The sequence below is a fragment of the Lonchura striata genome, chromosome Z (genome assembly GCF_046129695.1).
Source record: "Lonchura striata isolate bLonStr1 chromosome Z, bLonStr1.mat, whole genome shotgun sequence".
Lineage (NCBI taxonomy): Eukaryota > Metazoa > Chordata > Aves > Passeriformes > Estrildidae > Lonchura > Lonchura striata.
Window position 1 is genome coordinate 80,939,655 of NC_134642.1, and position 27,646 is coordinate 80,967,300.

The window sequence follows — 27,646 nt, forward strand, 5'->3', positions numbered from 1 at the left end:
CTTTCACTGTGAGATCTAAATGGCTTGTCCTTTCTTTGCTGCTTTTTTGTCTCTAGGACTTTTGGATTTGTGGTTAGAGCAATCAACAAAGCCACAGGAGTAGAGGTAAATGTCAACATCCCCCACAGACTCTGCTGCACTCAAGGGCTTTCCCCTCTGGTGTGGGCAGCTGTGGCCAGAGCTTTGGGTAGAGCTGTGCTGAGGAGGCACAAGAAACACAGACTGGCACCAGCCTGCAAAATACATCGGGGACAGTCTTTGTCCTTCTCAGCTGCCAGAAGGAAGTCATGCAGGGCAGCAGTCCATTTCGGAGAAGGATGTGCTCACTCGCTCTCAATTGCTAAAACAAAGGTGGTGCCTTAGAGCATCTCACTGCTCTTTGGGGCTACAGCTTCAGAGTCTTGAATTCTCACTTCTGGTTGCCAGCAAATACATCTGAAAGATACTGGTAGTTCTTTAGCCACCTGCAGTGCTGCACTTGGGAACTGCACATAGGGGGAGATCTGCAAGGCGTCCCTAGAAGCCCCAAGCCCTGCCCATAGCCCAGGATGTAGCCACAGAGTATTAAGGCGTGGATTACTTCTTCTGAATCCCATACAAAGCAGCAGGGAGTGGGCTCAGAGGTTTGTGGGTGATAGTTTAGACACCACTGTCACCAAGTGTTCATGGCAAAACCTCAGTGGCCACGTGTCCTGTAACTGGCCCCCAAGGGAGTGGAGCAATGGGCTATTGCAATGTCAGTTCCTAATTACTGCAATGCCTGATCACAAGGCAGTCTGGCACAGCTCGGCTGTGTCATTGCAAAATTACTCGCTCCAGGTGGTTTCGTGCCACCAACTTCTCAAGTTACTGGTTTTCAATGTCATTTTAGGTGGCCATAAAGAAAATAAATCTCCAAGGACCAAGGAAGAAGGAACTAAAAGTCAATGAACTCATGGTTGTGAAGATAAATAAGAATCCCAACGTGGTCAACTATTTAGACAGGTGAGTTGTTGTAAATGTTTGTTTACATTCTGCAAACATGCAAGGATATTCAGTGGCAGAAAATAGAGCTGTAATTATTGGTGAATTATTACTGCTCTGCTCATGTCCAATGGCTGGGAAGAGAGTGCATCTTGTCTGCAGGAGTATTCCCTGGCACACATAGTTTGAAAATTATTCAAAAACCTGCATCAGTCATATCTAACTAAATCAATAGGCTGTAAGTTCACAGCCACTACATTATTTTGGGGCTTGATTTTTTTCAACAGTCCTCTTACATCTGGGTAAACTAACATGGATTTTCCTTGGATTGTGTCCCCTCTTTTCCATTGCTTTGCATGCCAGGAAGACTAGGTGGTTATTTCCAGAAACACGCAGTGGGACAGGCTTTTTTATCTGTTCCTAAACTGCAGTTTTTACTTGCTGGCTATTTAAGGCCTCTCCTTTTTCAAAGCTGTGCCTTTCTTCTCGAGACAGGTTGCAAACAATGCACAGCCTAGAGGGAATGTCTATTCCCTTTATTCTGTCCTTGTCACAAAGGGACTTGGAAATAAGAATCAAGAAAACAAACTAACCATGCATGTTTACCTCCATGCTCTTGTTTCCTTCTTTCAGCTACCTTGTGGATAATCAATTCTGGCTGGTTATGGAGTTCATGGATGGAGGCACTCTGAGCGATGTCATCAGCAAGACCTACCTGTCTGAAGAGGAGATAGCAGCCATCAGTCGGGAGGTCAGGGATCCCACCTGTGCTTCAGAGGGCTTGGGCAGGATTGTCTGGGAAACGGGCTCGGAACAGAGAGGTTCCATGTATAAAGCTTTGTTTCCCTAGTGCCAGTATGCTATGGACAAGTAAAAGCATCTCAAGGGAACTGCCTGCCAGTGCCCCTGCACTCACTGTACTCAGTTCTTGTACTCTTATCTCCTACTGTTGTATTCTCCTTCTGCCTCCTGTATTTGTATTTGCTCTTCCCCACCTTGCCTCCTTAAACTTTTATCTTCAACCTATCTGCACTGCATTCCTTGCCTGTAAAAGCAAAGGTGCTGGTGGCAGGATTTGAAATGATCAGCTGAGAAAAAATAGAGACTCATTTCTCACAGTCCTCAACTGAAAAGGACAGTAGTGCAGCCAAAATGCTCTTTGCTTCAGGAAGGTGACTGATGTTATACTCTAAGTCTGTGCTGAGGCCAGCAACAAAACCTTCGTCATGCAGCCTCCCACCCAAAAGTGATCCGCTTCACACCAGAGAGAGGGACTTTTTCTTTCTTGGCCAAACCCCTCCTTTGCCCTCTGCATGGAGAAAGCACATCCACTGCAGCAGCAGTCATCCTGGCAGGTTTGCAGGGGACAGTCTACAACAGCAGGTGCTGTTGCTCTTTCAAAAGCTGACATGCCTTTCCGTAGAAAGGTCCTCCTCTGCAAGTGTTGGAACACAACTCTTCCTCTCAGTGGCACTGTGTTCTGCCATTACTTGCCATTCCCCTGGGGAATGGGAATCTTTTAGAGTCTCTGTTTCCTTTCTGGTGTGATGAAATCACATCACTAATTTTTGCCCTCCTGTTTCTGTTTTCCCTCTCAGTGCCTGCTAGGATTGGATTTTCTTCACTGGAACCACGTGATCTACCGAGATGTGAAGAGTGACAACATTCTTCTCAGAACCAATGGCTCTGTCAAGCTGGGTCAGTATATTCCTGGTCAGGTGCAGCGTTCAGGGATGTGGGGTGAGGGGCTGCTTTGAGTGGCTGCCAGCTCCCCAGAAATGGTGCTGGTGGCAGTGCAGGGCCCCACCGCTGTGAGCTGAGGGCACGGTTGCAACGTGCACAGGGGTATAAGGAACCACGAGAAGTCAAGGGTGTCATTGGTGTGATTTTGTCTCTTCCAGAGGGGGGGAGCCACAAACTAAAGCTTCAGGGGAATAAAGGCCACTGCTGTGAGCAGCGTTAAAAAAACTGGGATTTTTTTGGAAGTGGCCAATTTCATATGTCCTTGGCTAAAGCCCCAAGGAAACCGAGCGTGGACAGTTCTCCAGGAGATTCAACAACACATAGACTGAGAGTGGGGAATTCTTTTGCTTGGTTTCCTAACTTGAGCTGGCTTTCATGGTATGTTTATTTCTCCACAGCTGACTTTGGCCTCTTTGCTCAGCTCACCCCTGTGCAGCGTCGACGGAGCTCAGTGGCCGGCACTTCTGGCTGGATGGCGCCTGAAATGCTGACAGGTCAACCATATGGCCCCAAAGTGGACATATGGTCTTTTGGAATCGTGGGCATCGAAATGGTGGAACGAGAAGTTCCTCACAGGAATGAAACTCCTGTTTCGGTAAGGTGCAAATACTCCCTGATCCCACCTGTCTTTCTCACCTGTCCCATGTCCTGTGTGCCATTGGACAAGTCCCGTTGCCATCTGCTGGCACCACTCCCACCAAGGTCCCCTTCTAAACATGTCCCTGCAGCACGTCAGCATCTGCTGTACATTTGGTTGCATCAGAAGTGAAGTGGCAGTTCAGAAACCTGCCATTTTGGCCTCCAGCCTGCCTGACATTTCTCATTTGCTTTTTGAACTCCGTTGGTGCTCTGTCTCTTGTGAGAAGCCCGGCCTTGCTCTGGGGTCTCATGTGGTGCTGAAATTCCTCCTCCAACCCGTGCTTCCAAAGAAAAACTCCGCAGGCTTTAGCTGTTCGGTCTCAAGGCAGTTTATTGCTAGTTATCTAACAGATTATGTTCTTGGACTGCGGCTATTTGATCAGCGGCCTGGGTAGAGGCACACACACCCTGACATCCTCTCTATCTGCTGTCTTCTTCGGTCTCTCTTCCCACCCAGGGCTGCTGCTATCTTTTATAAGATATATTACGTATAACATGTTTACAATTATTCCCCAATACCTACTACCTACGTTGCCAAGTGTTTTTCTACTCTAAACCAATCTGTGAGTGCCAACATCACCAAGAACATGGAGGTAAGGAAAAAGAAGGAGGAAGAACAGGATCAGCCCACTTTCCTCCATCTTAGAACTTCTGACCCCCATGTACAAAGTGAAAACCCCCCTGTACATGTGTTAAAACCCCCCTGTACAATACTAAAAAACTTTCCCCTCTACTTTGTAACTACTTTTACTATACTATCTAACCTTTTGTGACTGCTTGTTCCACCTCCAAAGCTGGTAATTCATTCCATGGCTCAAACTCAAAATCACAGCTGTTTTTCAGCTGTCTGCCAGGGTCTAGAATGCTTCTGACCAAGGCCTGGAACCTCTAAAAATGTCTGAGAGACATTTTGAGTTCCCACAGTCTCTGAAGGGCAAGAATTTTTCAGTGGAGAGGTTAGACATGTGATAAATATCCTGAGAAACTGAGGTCAGACCTTCCCAGATTCAATTTTATTGGAGAAGAAAAAAAATGAAAAAGAAAAAGAAAAAAGAAACAACCACCAAAGCAATGCCCAAGTAGTTTTGTGTAGGAGTGACAGTGGGTAGGATGGTCGGGATGGAGGGAGATGAGAGATCTTTGAAGCCAGGTCTTGGAACTTTCAGTTTATTGCACAGGGCGTGGGTGCAGGGCCCTGCTTGGAGCTGCCAGCCACAGCTCAGAGCAGTCCCGAAAGAGGAGCCCAAAAGAGAGACCTGAAAGAGTGAGGAAGTTCCTGTTACAATACAATAAATCTTCTTCTGGGCTGAATATTCAAATTTTCACTAACCAATCTAGTACAAGATACAAACACTAGAGCATTTACCTACAGCCTATAAGAATCATTACATTACCATATTGTGTTACATTTTAAACGACAAAAACTACTCTTTGGACCCTTTCTGTCAAGCTAGTAGGGTCTGCTCTGACCCTTGGACCTGTCTGCCAGCAGAGGGTATAGTTTAATCACAAGGGGATTACCTTCAGCTGGCCATACCATTGTTTTCCAGTTGTTCATTAACTAAGGCTAGTAACTATCTCAAAGCTTACTTTCATTTCAATCTCGCTTACAGTTTCCATATTCTCAAAATCTTTTTCCAGGCATACATATTTGTAAGGTTTTCCTGTTTCATCTTCCCCAATAGTTTTGGTTTCTTTTTCTTTTTTCAACCACAGCACATCAAGTTTCCTCCATACTGTAGCATCTTTTCCAAGACCTGTGGGTCTTCAGAACTTCCAGGCTTTCAAATCATCTGTACATTGTTCAGTCATGTGTGAGGGTGGCCTGGATAAGTTAAGGATGTGTTTTTCTCCAACTGCAGTAACACTAAACCCTTGGCTGTTTCTGGGTACTTTAACAAGTTGATGAGCTTGCAGCCCGGTGCCTGGGGCTGGGACCCAACGTGGGCGGTTGATGCCGGTGCTGTGTTCCTTTACCACAGGAGCAGGGACATCCCTGGCTTGCACAGTTCTGAGGACAATGAGGACTCCAGCTCCCCACCATGTCCAGTGGCTGAGCTCAGTTGCAGAGAGACAGGATAAAACCCCCTTTGTGACCTCTGGGCGTGCAGGAAAAAGAAAGAAAGCTGCCATAATTATTTATACTCCAGGGGACTATGCTTGCTGTTTTAGGCTTGGAAATTTTCCTCTGAGTTGAAGAGGATAATAACAAAGTCTTTTTGGTCACCATCTATTTCAGTGCCACCAGCACAGAGCTGTTACTATTGTGATGGGCATTTTTATGGAGACCAGGCTGCAGCCTGGTGTCATGGAGAGCCTGTCAAAACCTCCCACTTCTTACCTACACTGTTTGCGATGGGGGCGCCATTAATGCATTGACTTCTTCTTCAGATTTGACCTTGAAAAGGTTTCCTTTTGCCACATAAAGAGGCTGAAACTTGCAGCTGAGAGACAGAGCTGCAGGTGGCTCCTGTGTGCCCAAGCAAGCATTTTCATCCCAATACATGTGTGCAGGCATCTTAAAGGGTCTGTGTTGAATATGAGATTCCAAATGTTTGTTTCCTTACTTTGAGGAATACCTGGTGGATTTCTTTTCTTGCCTCCCATGTACCACTGTTTTCTAGAAGAGGACAAGAAGCTCAGTGAGTTTTGGTTTATGACCACTGTGCTTAAGGGACCAACAAGCACTGCAGAGATGCCTTTCCTGTACTAATCCTTGGAAATAGTAGAGTTAGTTAGTGTAGCAGAGCCCATATTCCGGAAAGCCTGTCAGGGTGGTGTGAATCCTGCAAGAAGGAAACATGCTTTGCTGATGTAGCTCCCACTAACTGGGTCAGTCAATGAAATTGACTGCCAAGGCACGATCAGCAGGATGTTGGAAAAGCCGTGGCTTTTTGTTGGTAAAGGAAAGTCATCTTTCCTTTACCATCTGCATCTTACCAGAACCTGCTCTGCAGAGTGGAACTTAAACACTGGGCTCAGGGAGAGCAGTTACAGATGGGAAAGAAGCAGGTGGAGCCTCGTGTTTCCTTTTCCTGCAGGCTGAACTCCTGATAGCCAGAGGAGAGAGACCACAGCTGCGGCAGCCCAACCGATTCTCGTCTCACCTGCGTGACTTCCTGAGCTGCTGCCTGCAGACAGACCAACAGCAGCGCTGGCCTGCCAAGAGGCTCCTGCAGGTAAAATGCCAAGGGGCTGAGGTGAAATAGTGTCCGAGGGATGGGCTCCTCCTCCACTGAGGTCCGAGGCATCAGATGAGCCCCCTTCCTCCTCACCTCCACTCTTGGTGCTCTTCAAATGAAAATGCTGAGGAGTGCTAGACTGGGCTGGGCTGGCAGGGCTCTGTAAAGTCCTCTGGTCCAACTGTCCTGAAATGAGCAGGGATATCTGTAAAGAGATCAGGTTGCTCAGAGCCCTGTCCCACCTGAAGTGGAATGATTCCAGGGATGGAGGCACCTACAAGCTCTTGGGACAACCTGTGCCAGGGAGACACCATGTTCCAAGTAAACAAGTTCTTCCTTAGACCTACTCTGATTAGATCCCCATGTGTTTAAGACTATTCGCCCACACTCTCTTGTAACTGGCCCTGTTAAAAAAGGTGTTCCCCACTTTCTTCAAAGCTACTCTGAAATCTTGGAAATCAGCAATAAAGTCTCCCTGGGGCCTGTTCTTCACAAAACTGAATAACTCCACCTCTCTGAGCATTTCCTGAGAGGACAGGTGCCCTGTTTTCTGGCTGTTTCTCTTGCCCTGATTTGGTGGGGTGTTCAGTTTTATCTAATGGCAAAAGAACTGAAGTACAGTAATGCAGGCTAGAGAGACGTGAAATGGTGGTGGAGGAACCCAAGGCTGCCAGTCCTGGCAGAGCACTCTGCAGAGATTTGGCTGTGGGCAGGAGGGGCTGTGAGGGACTCACTGTGAGCCTCTGAGGGTCCCTGGTTTGTGCCCCCCACCCCATCCTTAGAGGTTTCTGGCACACAAACAGGGACAGCTGAGAGGGACTTGTCCCAGCCCCATCTGCTGCCTGGCACACTCAGGCAGAGGGGAACTGGCCCAGGCTGACTGCCAGGTTGTGTGGCAGAGAGGGAACTGCAGGACCCAGCACCGCTCGGCTGGCCCTGCTGGGAAGGAAGGTGCCATCCAGCACAGGAGGGGCAGGGCATGGAAAGGCAGACACTGCTCTGTGTGCCTGTGGAAATCAGCACGGTGCCTGTCTTTCCAAGACAGGGACCTATGGGAGTCATTGGAGCTTCTTGAAAGGAAGAAACCCCGGGGACAGAAAGCACCATTTCTAGGGCACTGGCAGGGCAAAAATCCCGGCAAGATGGAGAAACCAGAGTAAATGGATGAGTGGGATTCTGGGCCAGGTTTGCCTGTGATGGCAAGGTCCTGCACATGACGACTAGGGAGCAGATGGTCCCGTTGGTTTACTTTCTGGGTCTTTCTAGGAGTTAGAGGAATCCTGATTGAGTCTGTGATGTACTGAGCTTGGAAACTCATGGTTCACGGTTCTTTGTTGTTTTTTTCCTGTGGATTAGCATCCATTTGTAACAGCAGCCAAGCCAGCATCCACCCTGGCACCACTCATCAGCTCAGTGAAGAAGAAGAAGACAAAGAAGACAAGAATCTAACAATCAAGATATTACCAAGTTAGAGTAGGATTGCAGAGTAGGACTCTAGAGTAGGATTGTTAAGTAGTTTTGTAGTATAGGTTTATAGATAGGATTATAATTAAAGTTTTCAAAACATCAAATAATTTGGAAGGTTCTCTTCCTTCTGACCCCTTCACAAAAGATTTCCTTCTGAATTGCCAGTTGTCTTTTATTGGTGCTAAGACATGCTTATGGCTCCTTTGGTATGGTTTGTAAGTGGAGAAGGCTCTTCTTCATTCATCCTCTCCAGACCACACTGCCTTTGGCATACGGCCCGTGGGCCCTGTTTGGCACATCTGTGGCACTTCCAGTTGAGACAGAAAGGGCAATGGCATTTTCAGGAAAAAGCAAAGGGTGAGTTGTGCAGCCAAAACATCCTGTGCAGATGCAGGCCTTCAGCTGTGACTCGAGAGCATTTGGGTGCCTGCCACTTGGATTTGTATCACAAAGGGCAAAGTCTTTGGCTGGAGGAGAGCCTCGCTCAGCGGAGAAAGCAGAAAGATCAGAGAGGTGCTCTGAAAGGTCTCCTGCGGTGCAGAGCTGTCAGCGAGTGTGAGCTGAGAGCGGGCCCGGCCCTGCCCGGCGTGGAGCCGCAGCAGAGCCCTGGCAGAGCCCGGAGCAGCCTGAGCCTCGGCAGGGCCAGGCTGCAGGGAGGCCCTGGTAGCTGCAGGAGGCACAGCCCGGCCCTGCGTGCCTCTTGCTGGCAGCGGGCGCATCCTCCGCTCTCAGAGCCCAAGCGCAGCCGGCTGCTCCCGAGGGCAAGCGGAGCCCTGCTGGGCACAGCCCAGCCCGGAGGCATTGGCCCTCTGGAGTCTGCCCGAGGAGAGAAAGGCCAAGGGCAGCCGAGGCCCGCTGGCCTGGCTCAGCATTCCCACTCTTGTGCCGCTGCCCTGCGACTCCTGGCAAAGGTCAGCAGTGTGTGCAGCACCCTGGGCACCGGGGCAGGGAGCCGGGCTGCTCGGCAGGCTGGAGCACAGGGCAGCGTCCTTCGGGCACGGCACTTGTGCCAGGGGACCCGAGGCCAGCGGGAGGCAGGGACAGCTTGTCAGCTCACGGCTGCAGGAGCCAGTGCCTCACACAGCTCTGGGAGGCAGCGCCCGCAATCCCGCAGCTCTGCACTGAGCCACAGCAAAGCTGGGAGCTGCAGAGTGCTCTGCAGAAATATTCAGGGCCGGCAGGCCAGCCTGCTTTGTGCTCCCTGGCACACAGCAAGCGCTGTGCCACGCCGCAGCTGGGAGCTGCTGGGAGAGAGGTGCTAGAGATAAACTCTTAGGTACAATTAAATGGAGACAAAGTCATTAAAGCAAAGGAGAACATTCTTCTTAGTAAGGGTTCAGCTGAGCTGGGTATACTTCCTTTTGCTCTGGTGTTCAACCCATCCCCCCACCCCCCCCCCACCTTTTCCAGCTCACAGAAACACAAAAAAAAATTAACTTGAAGAAATTCAAACCATAATTAACAAGACCTAGCACCAACAACTTTCATTCTTTTTTCTAATGACCTTTTGGCTGCAGCAAAATATTACCTCCTATCTCTCAGAGGGAATCGGGGATGAGCCTGAGCCTTGTGCTTGACTAGTGATCTGATTTGGAAGGGAGCAGAAGGGTTTCAGCAGGCAACTTGTGTTTCCTTTATTCATTTCTGAAGGAAAGACACAGTGTGGCTTCAGTCAGCAAAAGCATTTGCCAGTTGCATTGACGAAATGCTTGTGAGCAATTCCCAGGAAAGGGATGTGTCGAGGAAAAGTTTAATCCTAACAAATCCTGCGTTCCTTTAGCTGTAGCAGGCAGTGTTGAGCCCTCTATTCCCCCGTGCAGTGATTAATGCCTGCAAATGGCTCTCCCGGCCCTGCCAGTGAAGAGAGCGCTCCCCTGAGCAGGTTCTGTGCTTTGCTTTGCGGCGGCAGCTGCCGCTGGCCGGGCAGGCAAAGTCTCTCGCTGGCCGTGCCGAGGTGGCGGTGGCTGCGTGGGCCCTTCTGGCCCTGCCGCGCTCAGTTCGGGCCGTGCTGGCCTCCCCTGGCGCCGTCCCGGGGCTGCTCCCGGCACAGGCAGCGGGAGCGTTCCCGCTCCTGGCCCCGGGGCCGCTCCTGGCCTCGGCCGCAGCTGCCGGCGGCGCTGGGATGAGCCCCGGCAGCACGGCCCGGCGGCCCTGCTGGGAAAGAGCCCCGAGCCCGCCGGGAAGGGGCCCCGCTGCCCCGCAGCACCCTTCGGGGGCACACACAAAGCCGGCTTCTTTCCCTCTCTTTTTCCTCTCTTCGAAATGTTGTGCTACAGGCGGCACCAGCTTTTCTAATTGGCTTAGCAGTGCGCCTGCTCTCAGAGCCACTCAGGGATTGCTTTTGCCTGGCACAGGGAGAGCTTATGGCAGCTCCTCACAGGAGTGCCTCACTTTCCTGGCTGGCTTCTTTCCTCCTCTCCAAAAATTGACCCATGCAAAACCAACAAAACCGGCCACTGGTGCTCCTGGGGCTGGGGAACCTGGAGGCTTAGAGAAAACTTGAAAAACTTGTGTGGGGCCCTTCAAAAACCTCATGTGGCTTCATATCCAGACACACAGCTAAATCCCATATATTTCTTTTTTTTTTATCTTTTGAAAGAAAGGAAGTCCAATTGTATCAAAGAAAATTCTATAAAGCAATGAAAAGTGTTATGAACAAGTTCATTAGTTAAAGGAAGTTAAGGAATTTAAGGTTAAATGTGTTAATTAAGACTGTTATTATCTGTTAAATCCCCATTGATGTCTCCCTCATATCTCCCTTTATTGTGCCCCTTCGCTGTACCTGTCATCCATGGTGCGACCGCCGGGTATTGCCTCTGCTGCTCCCCAGAATGGTGACCAGAGTACTTCTGGGGATATGCAAATTAAGGACAGTAACCAGAAACTCGGAAAAACCCCTAAAGACAGCAAGCCAACCTAAAACCTGAACAACAAACTGACTCTGGCCATCGGGAAGGAGTCCCTCCACCTTACCAGTGCTACAAATCATCTCCAAAGCGTTGCCATAACCTAAGTAGAGCCAACCAAGAACAAAAACCCTAGTCAACGAGCCCAAAAGCGTCTTCCCAGGCACGCCCGTGAGGACGGAAGCCCCAGTTCTGCTGCACACCAAAACTGACTACCTCCTCCTCTGCATCACCAAAGGGAGCGGCGGCGGTGTGCACAACCCCTCGGGCCCTCACCCAGAGCTGGTCACTTGAATAAAGGCATTAAAAAGGAGCGGTCTCCTTGCCCGTTCTTAACAGCTGGGGGCTCGTCCGGGATAGCCACACCCGAAGAGGACACCAGGACCGGGACGGCTGCCCACTCTGGGCCTCTGGGACAGCTGGCTATCCGGACCGAGAGAGGACCAGCCTGGGCACGGTGACGACAAGGAGTGCCGGAGGGTGAGTAACCCCGGTGGCGGGCGAAGGAGGCGTGCGAGTGGTGTGTGAGTGAGACGAGGGCCGGCAGCTCGGACCCTCGAAGCGACTGGACCCTTAGTACCACCATTCCGGATTCCCGCGAGGGGCCGGCCAGGAACGGGGGGAAGTGAAAGAAGTTGGTGAGAAAGAGGTGTCTCCTGGGGATAATAAGGGCCCCCCCGCACGTGCAGGGGATAGCCAGTGTGAGTGGCACGCAGCAGGGCTAGGTCTCCCTTGATAAGACCGTTGCGGTCTGGGTAGGTTTGGGTCCTCGCTTCCCAGGGCCGGGCCAGACATGCCGTAGGTGGTGCGCTGCCACGGTCCCAGGGAGGGGACCGTAAACCCCCGGCCGAGAGCACCGGGGTGGGGAGTTGGAAGGGCAAGGCCAGGCACCACACATTCCACACACATCCCTTTCGCCTAGGTTATTCTGCTGGGGAGGGGTAGCCAAGCCAGACCGGTAGATGGCAAAGGGGTCGGGCCCCGCTTGGGTTGATCCCAGTTGTTTTTTGGGAAGGGATACCCCCCGGGTAACCCCACGCCGTCTCCTGGTCCCTTCCTACCTCCGTTCAAAAAATTTAGGAAGGAACAGTATTAGAACAGGGCGGTCTAGCCCGGGGAGCGGACTAAAGGTGTCCGGCCTGGCGGGAGGCTAGACCAGGGGAGGACCTGGTGCCCGGGGAGAGGCTTCTAATACTGTGTACCCTGGCTGGTGCCGAAAAGTGTGCTCAGGAGACTCTAGGGTAGAGGCGAGGCACGGGGGTACGGTTAGGGGTACGGTCGGGGGTCGGATCATTAGGATAGGCCCCGGTATCGGAATGTCCAGAGGGGACGCCTAGGAAGTCGATACTGAAGGTGTGAATGTGGAAGAGAGTGTGTGTGAATCCTGTCTTTTAACGTTATTCCCTGGAGCGAAAGGAAAGTGTGAAAGAGGTCTGTGAGGGATTAAGTTGCACTGAGGGGGGAAAAGGCTTACGTTGAAGTTAAATAGTTTTAGTTCAGAAAGTGTTTGGTTGGTTGTAGATTTGTGTTGCCCGTCTGTAGATTTCCATTCGGGTAGGGGCACCTTTGAGGGGATTTGAGTTGCTTATTTAAAAATGGGACAGTGTGTGAGTAAAAGAGGAAGCCCCCTGGTAGGGAAAAAGAAAATCAAAAGTATTCCCATAGAAAGTCCACTAGGACAGTTGCTAAGCGATTGGGAGTCTCAGGAAGCCACCAAATCCCTAGACCAAGTAAAAATGATTTATTTTTGCACCGAGATTTGGCCAAAGTTAAAATTACAGGGGAGGTGGCCGTGGTACAGGACTAATGACCCATGGATTTGTTCCCAACTACATCATTATTTAAAGACACAAGAGACTCCCGACATTGAGCAAATAGAATATGCTGCTTGTTGGTTGAAAGATATGAGTAAAGGGAATGTGAAGATCCATAAATTAAAAAAGAAAGAAGAGGATAAGGAGGAAAATGAGGGGGAGAAAACCACTACTAAGACCTGGGATCCCCTTGACTATTTGCCACCTCCTCCTCCTCCAATTTACCCAATCCTGAACCCCAATCCCCTACCAGCTCCTGCAGTAGTAATTCTACTACTACCTCCTCCTAACGTTTATATACAAGACCACAATCCGGCCCAGACTTCCCTGGCCCCTATCCCGACTCCTTCCTTAACATCCCTCTCTGCCCCAACTTCTTTGTCTAACAACCAATTTGGCTTCTCCCCCGAACAATCTCTCTTCACCAACCAAATCTCAGATTCCACCTACTCCTGGCTGCCAATGTTTCTCTGGGGCTGGGGCATCCAGACCCACAAGCCGCCGTCCCTACCTTCCGAGGACCGGGAAGGTGGCTAGCACAGCCCACAGGGTCAACCAAGCTGGACTGATGCCGCGGCAGACATCCCTCTTTAAACATGGCTACAGAGGGGTTTCAGAGCTGCAAGCACACAGTGCCAGCTCACATCCAGTGTTTCCTTCTCAAGGATCTCCCAGTACTTCTCCACAGGGCTGCTCTCAATCCATTCATCACCCCTGCTGTTCTGCTAAGCTCTGGAATATGCCTTTTTCCCACACTGGGAAAAAAGGTTGTAGGTCTAAGGAAAGGAGGCTGAGCCAAGTGGTGACATTGAAGCACAGGTGGGATAGACATTCCTCCTTGATGAGAGGAATGGTTTGCATGTTTGGGGTGCAAAATGTGACATTTGGGGAAGGAGAAAAGGGCACAGAAGTTCAGGCTTTCAGCAACTGAGAGGTGGCAGTATTAGAACACATAGCAGTTGGTGAAAGCTATCTCCTTCAGGTTCTTGCTGTGTGGGAAGATGCTGTGAGTTGTGGTGGCTGCACTCACCCTTTGCTGGGAGGATGATCTGTACTAGGGAGAGCAGATATCTGCCATGGTGAGCAGAACATGCTCAGAGCATTACAGTTCAGAGAATGATACTGTCCCTGAAGTGCAAAAAGCTTGAAAGAATAGAATTCTGTGCAGCACTGTTGTACAAATTTCCTCTTCTAGAACATTACCCTTTGCATAGTCTGCAGGTGAATTATCTGATTTTTATTGAATACATGGGTTTATTTCTTAAGGTTTTTGGGCAAATTCTCAAATTTATTTTTATTTGCATATTACATCCAGCATTTATACAGGTTTTTTAAATTGTTCTTTTGTAAATACATGGGGAACAAGTACCCAAATATTTTTTATTCCTTTGGGATACTGTGATTAATACTCTTAGAAAGAAAACTTGCTGAACAATTGTGATAACAGAGCGAGGGAAAATAGCATAAAGTCTTTTAGAACAGAGTGTATAATGACTGCAGAATTGAGTAATTCCTTCAAGGGCGGCTTCTTCAAGAACTGCCAAGATACTTCCTTAAATCAAGGGAAATGTGACCTGCAGCCATACAAAGTACAGCCAAAGCAAATGAAACTGTTGGGGTGTGTTTAAGTTCCCCGCATTTATGGTTGCTCCCTCTCCCCCTCTTTATGTAAAATGGTCTGACCTCCCTTCTTCTCCTCTCCCTGCCTCTGCCAATCATCCCTCTCTCCACCCAAGCTATGTGATTTTCTGCTAAGTCATCCTCCTGACCCCACCCCGGGGCTTGCCTGTCATTCTGAGGCCTCTCCTTTCCACCTAGAAGCTTCCATCCAGGGCCTCGGGTGACAGGCTGGTCTCCGGGGTTCCCTCCCTCCTCCTTCTCCCATTGGACGCTTCCCTTGTATGTCACCCCAGTTATCACTCCCAGTTGTTACCCCATTCCTTTGCTGTTGTTCCCTCCCCTTGTTACCACCCTCAGTTAAAAGGCCGTGCACACAGTGCTCGGTGCCTTTTGGGGCATATCTTCCCTCAGAGCCACAGTTGTCTGCTCAGACTTCTAATAAGCTCAGAATGTGGATACCCTCAAAATGATCACTCCTTGCTTTTGTCACTGTTGTCACGCGCCTCCTCCTGTCTGGTGGCTTCGGGCCCACAGGCCATAGTTCTTGCCCACAGTGGCATATGAACATGGCCCTTTTTGTCTGCAGTGCCAGAGGTACTGGGCTGCCAGAGACTTTGGGAAGACACTGCAACAGAAAACCCTTTGGAAAACAGGGAATTTTGCCAGTGACATCAGACTGTCATGATAACTGAGCGATGCCCATCACCCTTGCACTGCATCCTTCAGTATTTGCAGTGTGTTTTCTCCCAGTTTCTGTGAATAAGCAGCTGCAGTTGCTTTACCACTAACTTAAGCTCTTATGAGAATTACCAAGCACCATATATGTTTTTTGTACCTGAGCATGACTTGAGTTTCCCAAATCTTCTACAAAGGGGAATGGAACAAGACAGTTGCTTGAGCTAATGTTAATGAAGGATTTCACGAAAGCAGGTGAATGAGAGCATTGCATTGTAGAACTTCACATTCAAGAAAACAGAAGTGCATTTAGAATAAAACATACGAAACTAGGAAAACATCAGAACAGGATAAAAAGAAATTGCTAGACAGGAAGTGATATGGGGGGGGGGAAGCCATTTCTGATACATCTGCATGCATTTATAAGCTAAAACAGAAAAAGAAGGGCAGAGATAATGAGGAATGAAGATTTTAAAATTGTGCTCTGCAGAAGAGACACACGGACAACCACTGTAAACACAGCTGAGAGATTCAGCTTGGAGTTGTGTTAGAGTGGAATACATTCATTGGAGATCTCTTTGCACATGGATGCAAACACTGAGGAAAAAAAGAGAAAGTCATTTAATAATTTAGACTCCAGACAGCATTGTCTAGAGATCTAAACATCTATTACAGTACAAAACTAAAATATTCCCAGATGGATTGATAAGGTATGATGTGCACATTTCTGCTGTTTTCAGAGTCAATGACACTGACAATGAGTGTCTGGAAATTAGGAATGAGAAGTCAGATTTTATCTCCATTACTCTAAGAACACCTTAATAAGGCACTTTAGGAGCTGAGCACTAACATTCCCATTCTGCTCTATTTACTTTACATTTGAATACAGGCTGGTAGGAGAAGAGATCTGGCTCTAATTTCTCCCCAAGTTATCTGTTGCATTTTCAGGTTAGGAGTACATGTAAAATTCAGTTAATCACTCTCTATCCATGAATATTCCCCTACTGAACTGACGTATAGAAACAACCTTTTTATCTTTTTACCTTCCTAAGTAGTGACCTAATTAACAGGAAATTTGTGTAAATCACACAGGAAATCAACAAAAATTGCTGAAATTTACTCTCAATTTTATTATAAAGACTTCTGAGATAAGGCTTGACAGATTCACTAAACAAACTAAAACTTGAAAGAGAAACATGCATTTTAGCACTGATAAGAGAAAATAAAAATAAATCCTTTCAAAATTCCAAATAGAAGATAAGGAGAAAGTCAAGAAGCACAGGAAGAAAAAGGCCCTGTCAGATGACCTGAGGAAGGTAACTTTGTGCCCCATCACTGTTAGAGGACATTGGTGCAAACAGTTGGAGACATAAATACTGATTGATTTGGGAGCCACAAGCTTGACAGTGCAAAGGTGGTTGAATAACTTGACAGGATGGAGTTCCCTCCTGCAGGTGCCCTGTGCCTTGTCCTGCAGGGCAGGCCACTGCTGGCTGGTCAACAGGTGCCTGGATAGCGTAATTGTACTTCCACCAAAAGCCCGGAGGACTCTCAGGCTGCTGAAATCCACATGGATTATTTGAGGGCAGGTTGAAGGACAAGGGAGGCAGGAGCAGGCACAGGGAGACAACCACATGCAGGAGAAGCAGGCTATAAAAGAGTGACTAGGGAAGGAGGGCCCAGGGCATATAACTGGGGCAGGATAGCAGGGCTAGGGTACAACAGTCCACTGAGGGAAAGGTTCAGGGGAGGAGCAGGCATGGGGTGACATGAACTGGACCAATAATGGGGAAGAGAAGGAGTGGTTTGCTGAGGGAACCAATGGGAGTAACGAGAACAGGGAACTTTCTAGAACCTGGGGAGGTGACAAGCACGAACTGACAGATGATCGACATGTGCTCATCTGCATGGGGAACCAGGGAACTCTGGGGAAGTGTTCTTTTTTAAACAAATGCAATTTCCCTTGGCATCCCCAAACTGTTTTCCCCAGGGGCACCTCCCACACCCTCAGACCAACTGGGATGCCTGAAAGAAGTGAACAGCTCACCATGGCCTGGCCTGATTAGCTGCTTTTTCTTACTCATCCTCCTGGGGAGGCTCTGAGATCTTCTCTTCCCGGATGGAAGTGCAGCTGCTGCCAAGGGAAATGTCCCCATACTGACTGAGTGTTCCCTTTGCTTGCCACATGTGCCATCTGCTGTCCGTGTCCAGGAGACCTGCTCCGCATGGGAGGGAGAGACCGAGGGAGAGCCTGGGAGCTTTGGCAGCTGCAATCCCTCCTGATCTAGTTCTGTTTATGAATGTGTAGAGTTAGATTCTATTAGTTACAAGTATAGGGATATTTATATATATATACTGATATTTGTATGGGTGCCCATGTATTTATGTTGTTATATTGATGCATGTATATTGATCTGTTTACATCTCTAGTTATGTTTACATACTTGCACAGTTTTGTAGCTGTGTAGTTCTATTGCTGGAGTTGTATGGATTGTTTTATTGGTACATTGATATTTGTATGTTTATAGATATATTTCTTATGTGTGTATTATATGTGTCATATGTCATGAAATATGTAATGCGTATATTATTATGAGTATATATGTATTTACTTATTTTTATATATATGGAGTTGTATAGAAAAGCCAGGGAATCTCAGGAAACGGGAAGCTGGACAGGACAAACACAGATCTGAACCAATGTGGTTAATCAAACGTTCTCCGTTTATTCAAGATAAGATGGTAGTTTATATAAGCTTCTACAAAGTTTACACATTACAAAGGCACTCTGATTGGCAAGCTAACATTGTTTACCTTTTCCTTAAGGTGGCCTAAACGTTACACTATAAATCTATACTAATTCACACCCAGACAGCCCAGTGGTCCCCATCACACCTTAATACTATTTCTAAATGTGCCACAAACTCTTAATTTCTAATTGCGTCAGAGGCTTGAAGGTCTCACAAGGCCCAGATTGAGGCCTAGACTGGAGTAGCTCAAATCTCATAACTCATGTCCTCTTTTCTCTCAAAAATGCTGCAACACTATAGTTCTAAAATTCTTTTTATTTAGTTCTGTATTGACATTCTTTAGAGAGGGATTTTGATATTTCTGTATTTGTATATGGGCTGTACAGTTGTAGTAATACATAATAAAATGTAATTGTTAGACTTAAATTCATATTTGTGTATTGTGAGTTGTAGAAAATTAATTTCTTTAACTGAATTTGATACCCATATATATTTACATAACATTATTGTCACAATAAATTAGATTTTAATCTTAAATGGATATTTGTATGTTTCTATATTGGCAGCACAAGTGTAGCAATTTAAAATAAATTTCATTTTTAAACTTAATTTGACGATTTTGTATTTGTTTATTAGCAGTGCAAGTGTAACAATCTGCAGAAAAGTAAATGTTTCGACTGAAAGAAGTACAGATTTGTGCTACCCAAAGCCATGACCAGATACAATGCTGGATCATTTTGGCCCTGAAAATCTCCAGTCATGCCCAGCACATGCCCAACGTGCACTCAGGCTGGGCAAGGGAAGCACAGATTTGAGATGGCAGCAGAGCCACACGTTGGCTCAGAACTTGCTGGAGAGGCCTGCTGAGGAAACTCTGGGACTCCACTGCAAGTAGGAGCCACCTGGGAGGACAAATCCACCCCCATCCCAGGGGCAGCTCTCTAGGCAGCGCTCCAAGTGTCCCTCGGAAGCTCATCCCGGAGACCAGAAGCCAACAAGGATCCTGAGCCAACTCCGCTGCCTTTGGCAGCACTTTGGGAAATGAGCTGCAGCAAGGGGGAGGCAGCAGTGACTGTGACTGCTGCAGGCTGGGGATGAAGGACACAAGTGCTGAGATGCCCTAAAATCCAGAAGGAGGCTGGAAAACTGGGAAACAAGAAGTTCTCACAAGCACTAACATGATGGAAGCCCTCTGGGTGAAGTTCCCTGGAAGAACTGCCAGGGGAGCTGCTAGGATCAGCAGTAGCAGAAAGGAAAAATGTACAAACACTAGGACATGATCTATATGCCCCACAAGCAGTGGCCTCGAAAATGATCACATATATTCCTTATATGTTTTAGATATGATATGATAGGAATCAAAATATATAATATATAATACGCATGAAATTTAATGCACATGTCTTTTTGGACAATTCTATTTTTTGATGTATTTTTTGAGTATGCATGCACACCCACACATTCTCCTTGCTCTCCTCAGCATCTCAGGGCTGCTGTTTGCACAGAATTGGGATGAATTTAACGTGACAGATCCACGAGTTGGGTGTTCAGCTTGTCATAAACACTCATGTGGCAGGGCACAAAACAAAGCTCTCAAATCCATTATCACATGTATAATCGCTTCCATTATTATGCCTGCTAGGCACTGAGGAGCTCCTAAAAGCACTGAAGAGACAAAAAAGATGTGGAAAAATTTGGCATCATGCTACTGCTGGTATCCTCATGGAGAAAAATCTGCTGAGTTTTCAAGGCTGTAACTTGCCAAAAACTAGGAAAGCTGCTCATCCCCAGTAGCCCCATTGTGAATGGTTTCCTTGACTTGGCAAAATTGGGGTGTTAACAATGGACTCTGTCCTTGGTTCAAATTACCTGCAGACAAAAGCACCACCACCAGCAGAAGCCACATCAGTCAATTTTCTCAAGAAGCTGTGTTAAATTTGTGAGACAAAGGGAAAACATGTCTGACGCTGTGGATTAATGACAAGACTCTGAGCAGCAGCTCCAAAGCAAAGGGCAGCAGCTTCTCTCTGGGACACTCCTTGTGCCCCAAGGCAGCCGGGCTGCCCTGGCTGCCCAGGGCCCTGCGCTCCGCGGGCTCTGCAGAGCTGCACAGCGGGGAGGCAGCTTCGGGCACCCCAGCCCTGGGCAGGAGTGGCTTCTTGCTCTGGACAGCTCCCTGTGGGCAATGCAGGGTGCTGGCCTTCTGCTCTTGGCTCTAGCCGGGCCTTGCAGGGCTAATCCTCTTTGCTGTCTCAAATGTGCTAAGTACAGACTTGTTTGTGTCCAGCTCTGCACAGCATTGATTGCACCACAAAATACTGAAGGACTAATGTCACGGTGCCTCCTCTGGTCTGCAGCCAGCTCAGGTTTTCAGCATGGCTGACAACAGCCACTCCCTATGACCACTGCGGGAGAGGGATGTGACCGATAGGTTCCGATGCACCAGACCAGTAAAGGACCTTAGGCGACATTGACAAAGACGAGGGAGTCGTCCTTTTGGGAGTATCGCAGCTCCAAGTTTATTGGTAGTCCACGAGACCAACCTCAGCTCGAATCAGGAATGTCCCAAAAGGCAACTGAGAACAGCTTGCACAGGTATATAACAGGGGGTGGCAACCCGGGGGGAAAACAATAGTGAACCACCCGGGAGTGGTGAAGGGAATGACAACCAGGAGAGGTGTCCAATGAGGTGAGAAGAAGGGAGGGGTCCCCAGGGATCAGCCTATCACCCGAGGTATTATGGAAGGTTCTGGAAAGGAGGGAGAGGCCTCAGAGTGACAGACAAGCCCCGGGGTGGGGTCAGGGGATTGACTCAGCACAAAGTTACATAACATGGGTGGGGAAAGGGAAGACTGACCGGCAGAGGGGGAGGAGGAGGGACATACAATTTAACATAAAGAGGGGAAGAGGGAGCAACCATAACATGGGGGAACTTAAACCCCCAACAGACTAAGGCCTGAACAACAGACCCTGACTGAAGCCTCCACAGGACCTGAGCCAAAGCTGACCTCCAGATGACCTTTACAGCCAAATATTCTATGTATCTGCTCCTTAACCAAGTTTTGCTCTCCAAAGGATTGATGCATCCATTCATTAGTGAAACATGTTTTCACGTTCTGGCATTAGGAAACTGGACAAGGCCAATCTGGCCTTGGTTTCTCCTTGAGCCCTGAGCAGGCTTGGGGAGAAAACGAGGAGGAGAATGAAATCAGATGCACCCACAGCAGAAGCTCTGTCACATTGCTCATCCAGCACTACCAAAGCTGGGCTGCTCTCACAGCACAGTCAGAAACCTCGTGGCTGGCAGCGGTGGAGGCACCGTGGGATTTCCCAGTTCCCAGCCGTGGCTTTCCAGGGCTTGGCTGGGACAGCTTCCCCCAGCTGATGATTATCATGTTGCCCAGGCATTATAATCCCTTGGGATAAGCAATATCTATCCGTGGGGCAGTAGTGTGGTTTTGAGGACAATGTTGACAAAATTGCTGCCCCTTCCTGCTGCTGCTGCTGACTCCAAATCACGAGCAGTGTGCTAACTCTGCCGAAGACAGGCAGAGATGTTGAGATAAAACCAGCTAGTCTGCTGAAAAGGACGCCAAAGGAATGTTTTCCAATCCCCCTTTTCATTATTCTCCTAGACATGACAGAGCAATGTCCTTTCCCCCTGTAGGCGAAGGTGACCCAGGCGCGGGATGCAGCGTGGGGACAGAGCCCTCCGCCGCTCCCGGCGCCCTCGCCGGGGGCTTCCCCTGCCCTGCCCAGCCGTGCCGTGCCGTGCCGTGCCGTGCCGAGCCCGGCCAGCCCCGGAGCCGCCCCGCCCGCGCTGTGCCCGCGGCCCCGGCTCTGCCGCGCTCGTCCCCGCCGAGCCCGGCCCGCGCCGGGGGCCCGAGCGCAGCGCCCCCCTCAGGCCGCGCGCCGCCGGCGCAGCCGCGGCCGTTGTGGCGGCACTCGGCGATCGGTGCCATGGCGGAGCTGCCGCTGCCCGCCGGGCTCTGCCCAGCACCTTCCCCGCCGAGCTGTGGCGCCTGGCGAACAGCCCCCGCGTCCGCTCCGTGCGCGGGGACAGCCGGGCCCAGGGGCTGCTCATCGACCGCTCCCTCTTCGAGCGGGAGCTGCTCGGCCCGGGCGACGCCCAGGGGCCGGCCCCGCGCACCTTCAGAGCCACGCGGTTCCGCAGCTTCGTGCGCCAGCTCCACCGCTACGGCTTCCGCAGCGTGCCGGGCCGGGCTGGCTCAGCCGCGCCGGGCGATGCCGGGGCCCGGCTCCACTACAGCAACCCCTGCTTCCGCCGCGACCGCCCCGACCTCCTGCTCCGCATCCGGCGCCGGAGCGCGGCCACCAGGCAGCGGCCGGCGGCGGGGCGGGAGGGCCGCCGGCGCCCGCCCTGCGGCTCCCGGCAGCTCCCCGGGGCGCGGCCGCTGCCGGACGGGCAGGATGGGGGCAGTCACTTCAAGCCGCTGCCCAGGGAGCAGCCGCTGCCCGCCAAGTGGGAGGTGCTTCAGATCCTGCCCTGCGACTTGCTCGGTTTCTACGGGGAGCTACTGCTACTGCTCAGACGAGCGGGGCCCTGCAGCCGCTTCCAGGAGTTCTACAGAGAGCAGCTGCTTCCAGTCGACCTGGAGTTGCTCAGGATGCAGCCCTGCAGCTTCCAGGCTCTCCACAGGGAGCAGCAGCCCTCAGCCTCCGTCCCACAAGGTAGGAAAAGAGCTGTAGCCTTGCTTTTCCGAAAGGTCATGAAAAGTTACTAAAAGCCAGGGACCTCATTAAATTGGGAAGACTGGACAGGTCAGAACGCAAATCCAACCAATATGATTAATGCAACGTTCTCCCCTTTATTAGTGGTAAGATGGCAGTTTATATACACTTCCATATAGTTTAGTTTACAAAGGCACTCTGATTGGCATGCTAACATTGTTTACCTTTGCCTTAAGGTGGTCAGGCTTTTCACACTGCCGCGCTCCTCTAATTCATGCTCAGATAGCTCATTACTTTGTAGTTACCCTAACATAATTTCTAACTGCGCCACAACTGAATTCTCACTGCATCAAAGGCTTCGAGGCCCCATCAAGGCTGCTTATCAGGGCCTATCTGAGGGGTAGATCAGTTCTCACTCCAGACATAAATCCTGACTGAAGAATTTTTCCTCAAGGCTCTGTCATTCTTGGCCCAAAATTGTCAAGCCTATTAAGAAGGGCCACCTAGAAAGCCAAATGATTCTCTTCCTGATTTGCCTGCATATTTCCTGTGTTGTTTGATCTAAGGAAGCAACAAAGATCTGTGTACCAGAACCATTGTGGAGTGCGACCACTGTGTTTGGATTCTTGCAGCTGCCTCGGGCATTTTCAGCCAGTGTAGGTTGAGCAGCATCGATGGCTCAGCACAGAATGTACCTCGGGAAGAGCAACTGCCACCAGTGGATCTTGGCTTTGCCATAGAGCAAATGTTTCAGGAGATCAGGAGGTCCCTGTCTGAAAGGTCTCCCTCTGCCCAGGTAAACCCATTGGAGAGGAATGGAAGAGGCTCGTCTGAGAGCTTCTAACATTGTTATATGGAGGAGAGTAACTGCATCCTTGATGCGATTCCAAAAAAATACTGAATGATCATTAGTTTCCTTTTTTTCTGTTGTTCTTTCAGAGGGAAAATCAATGTTGCCCCTGAGTCTTCAGGAGGGAGGCCTGTGGACAAGGCTGCAGCATCTGTCACCGAGAGCTGCAGGAACAGTTGCTCTTGTTATGAATAAATTCAGTTTTATATTGAAAATGTTAATTAAAATGCTGTTAACTGTTCAAACCCCGTTAAAATCCCCTTTATGTGCACCCTTGTTATGTTTCCCCCTTGCCCCACTTGCCCTTCACTATGTGACCGCCGGGTTTTTACCGCCGCTGCTCCCCAAAACGGCGGCTGCGCTGTCTCTGGTAATATGCAAATCGCGAACCGAATGCAAAATCCTGAAAAGAGCCCCAAGGACAACGAGCCACGCCAAATTCGGGGCCGCAGACCGGATCGGACAATCGGCAAAAGGTCCCCAGACAGCGCCAGACCCGCAGAGTAGCCGCCAACATGCCGCCCTAACATAAACAGTGCGACTGCAGAATCAGGGCCCCAGACAACGAGCCGAAAATCGCCTTCCTGGGCACGCCCGCGAGGACGGAAGCCCCGGTTCTGCTGCCTAGCGGAGCCGATCTCCTCCTCCTCAGCGTCGCCACGTGGGAGCAGCGGCGGTGTGCGCGACCCCTCGGGCCCCCAACCCAGAGCTGGTCACTCAATAAAGGCCTTAAAAAGGAACAGGTCTCCTGGCCCTTTTATTTCACTAATCACTTACATAAAAGAAGGAGAGTTCTAGTGTTTAAGCAAATTAATATAGCATGTAAATAATATAAACTTCATTGACAAAATACAACAGGATATGATAACATTGCAAATTACTAAAAGGACATGAAAACACATAATTACACTAACAGGGCTAGAAGGGCAGTAACAGCCTTATTTTTTCAAATGCCTCAGATACCTCAAGCTGACCTGCTGCACACAGATGCAAGTTCTACTTCTGCTACAGCTCAACTCTGAACTCCCCAATCATGTCAGCTTGCAAGAACACCACTGCAAATAAGATGACATTATGAAAGCAGGCAGTGACCTTAAAGCGGCCACTAGCACTGGAGGGCAAGATAGAGCTCTAGATGGAAGACAGGGTAGTCCAACCCAGGTCAGTAGCAGGCAGGGGACTGGGCAGTGCTCCGGCATGTCCCAGGCTCAGCTGGGCCAGCCGGCAGCAGTGGGCTGGAGGCGAGCAGCAACAGTGCCAGGAACAACAGCAGACCTTTAAACTACTAGCTGGCTATACTGCTCCCAAAGCAAACACAAAACTGCACAAAAACTTGATGCTTTGCTGCTCTGAGTGACAATCTAAAATAATGTAAATAATACCCGGTGGAATGATCAAGTGATTGAAAACAAACAAAAAGAAAACTTTTGAATTAATGATAATATAATGATATAATGATAATATAATGACAATAAAGATAAGCAATAAATTAAAATAATTGAAATAAGGAAATTTGAGTAACAAATAAAACAAATAGAATTGAAATAGCAACTTAAATCTAGTTCAAATTAACTAAGAATAATTAAAAATCAGGTGATTGAAAAAGAATGAAATAATTAACAGAAACTAAATAATTGAATTAGAATAATTAAAATCACAACTATCAAATTTAAATAAAATAATTAAATGGAATTCTTTGAATTAAATAATTAAATTAGACAAATTTTGTCTAATAAAACAATTGAATAAAATGATTGATAAACTGAAAACAATTTAAATATGAAATCAAAATAAAACTATACTCTTAAAATACTAACTGATTCTAACAGAAACAACCAAATAAAACAATCTGAATAGATTACAATAAAAGATCAAACTAAATATAACTAGTAATTGGAATTAGTACAATGAACAAAAGCAATGAAATAATCTAATAAAACAAACAATCTATAGAAACAAGAAGAATAAAGAAATTACTACAACTGACCACAAGATTCTAATCATGATTATAGCAATTTGAACCTTGATTGGTCAAAAATAAGTTTCAAACCTCACAGCAATGCAGCAAGCCTGAAAAGATGCAGCAGCCACATGGTTCACATAGCAAATGATGGTCGGAAATACAACAGAGATCAGCAAAAAACTAAATTCTGATTTCCCAAAACAGGAGGAAAAGGGAAAAATCTTTAAGTTGAAAAACACCAGAAAAGAATAACTTAATCATAATTACAACAAAACAACTTAATATTTAGTCAAATTGTAACATTACACATTATTAAAAGGACATAACTTGAAAGACATCAAAAAAGGATAAACTAATTATGTTTACAACACATGTAGCACATAAAAACTTGATCTGGAATATATAAAATTGTCCTAAATGAAACTCCAGATTAAGGGTACAAAACACAGCAGGATTTGTGACTTCATCTGATTTAGAACTTGATTTGTCACGGCGCTTGTGATGTTCAGCTTCTTAAAATTCCTAAAGCAGAGTCAGGTCAGCAGACAGTGACGTGGTTTGTCCAATTTGAATATTTGTTTGAGAGGTAGGCATAATACCTTGTGTATGAATTAAATGGGATGATCTTTCTTTCTATAAAATATAACTCAACAAACAGATTATTCAAAAAATAATCAAAAGCAATAAAAAGAATTTGTAGCAAAATAAAAGGGAACCTTGCATACGGTACATTAAGGAATACGATCGGGGAATCAGACAATCACTTAATTAGTGATTGTCATGAATAATAAGGGGAATCGGTAAGGGGTGGACCAGGATTCCACCATGTTAGGGGGAAAACAAGATGACGGATCCCCAGTCCCAGGTTTTGACTCCATTTCCTCGGAAGAAGGTCCCTCCCGATCCTTCCCCCCAGAGGAGGAGCCAGAAGAAGGATGGGGGAATATCCAACCCCGCCTCCCCACAATAGGGACTAGCCTCGTGCAGGGACGGTGCAGGGCTATTGGGAGAGAAATGGGACTGGCGGGAAGCCAGGGGCGGAAAAGAAGGGTCAAGGCGGGAAATGGGTCCCGAGCGGCGTGACCTCCCTCTTGGGAGGGGGTGCCAGATACACTGCACTTGGCCTGAGCAGTGTCCAGCAGGGCACTTGGGGCGGCTCGGCCACAGCAATCCCCAAGGGAGGATAGGAAAGGGTTTTAGGAAAGTCCGAGGGGATGGGGGCATAGGGAGCTTCACAGAAGCAAAAAGGGGAAATTTATAGGAGGGGGGCCCAACGCAGCTAGATGTCGGCGCAATGCGTGGGTGTAAAGGGCCTCTTTTAACAACTCTCCCATAGTTAACGTGTCACCTTTTAGATGTTTGTCCCACTTGTGTCTTTTCTACCCCCTCCGTCCAGCCCAGAATGGGGAGGGGAGGATAGAGAAGACAACATTTTCGAGGAGAAGAAAAAACAATCCAATATGGGTCCCCACAGAAGACTGGGCAAAGAGTATCACTCAGCAAAGAGTGCTAGCCCCCCCCAGAAAAGGAAAACCCACCCGCCTGCCAGGGACATGCAGGGATACAGCCCCAGTCTGGGAGCGGGCGGGGGTTAAAACGCAAAAAGAAAAATGGCAAACCCAGCCGTCCGTCGGGGCGGTCCCTGCCCCGTCTAGCCCACCTTACCCTCTGGGCGCAGGCGGTGATGACTTGAATCTTCTCCTTGACTTGATGGAAAAGTCGCACCGAACTAGGGACGTCCCTTCATGGTTCGGCCCTTCCGGAGGCCTGGGTGTTCCTGTTAACCAAGGCTTGTCCCCGAAGCCTTGGGTTCGGCCACTGTCCGCCTCCGGTGGTCTCACTGCAGGTGCCTTGACCAAGGGATTCAAGCATGGGTCCCTGTCAAAGACAAAGTGAGGAGCATTACCTCCCTCTTGGAAAAAGAATGGAAGCCTGCCTGTTTTAGCATGTAGCCGGCAGGTCCCGATAAAGCAAAAGAAAAAGGGGAAAGCCACCTCCCTCTCGGTCGGCCTCTCTTCAGGCTCATTCCCGAGCTGCTGCCAAACTGCACTCTTTGTCCCGGGGTAGGTCTACCCGCTTAAAGCCTCTGTAGCGTGTCTGCCCCAGTGCAGAATGGCTGCTCCAGGCAGGGGTAGAGAGCACAGTGGAAAGGACAAAGGGGGTCCCGGAGCCTAAACCTCCTTTTTGCTTGGCGCTCAACTCCTCTTAGCATCCGGCAAAGCTTCCACGGCCGCAGATGTCCCTCTTCCCTCCTTCTTCTTCTGTGAGGTGGGTGTCCCCACAAATTTGCCCATTTTTTCTGCAAGATGAAGAAGGGAACCATCCTCTGCTACCATTTGTTCTATCGTGGTCAGCTCCTCTCGCCACGATACCCCAAGCATTC

General features: G+C 48.7%; 1 long non-coding RNA gene across 1 annotated transcript; it reads left to right on the plus strand.

Moving 5' to 3' along the window:
• Positions 1 to 23,110: 23,110 nt before the first annotated feature.
• On the plus strand, positions 23,111 to 24,040 carry LOC144248310 (uncharacterized). The gene is made up of 2 exons (XR_013341690.1): positions 23,111 to 23,246; positions 23,390 to 24,040. It is a non-coding gene; the product is annotated as an uncharacterized LOC144248310 (long non-coding RNA).
• Positions 24,041 to 27,646: the final 3,606 nt, after the last annotated feature.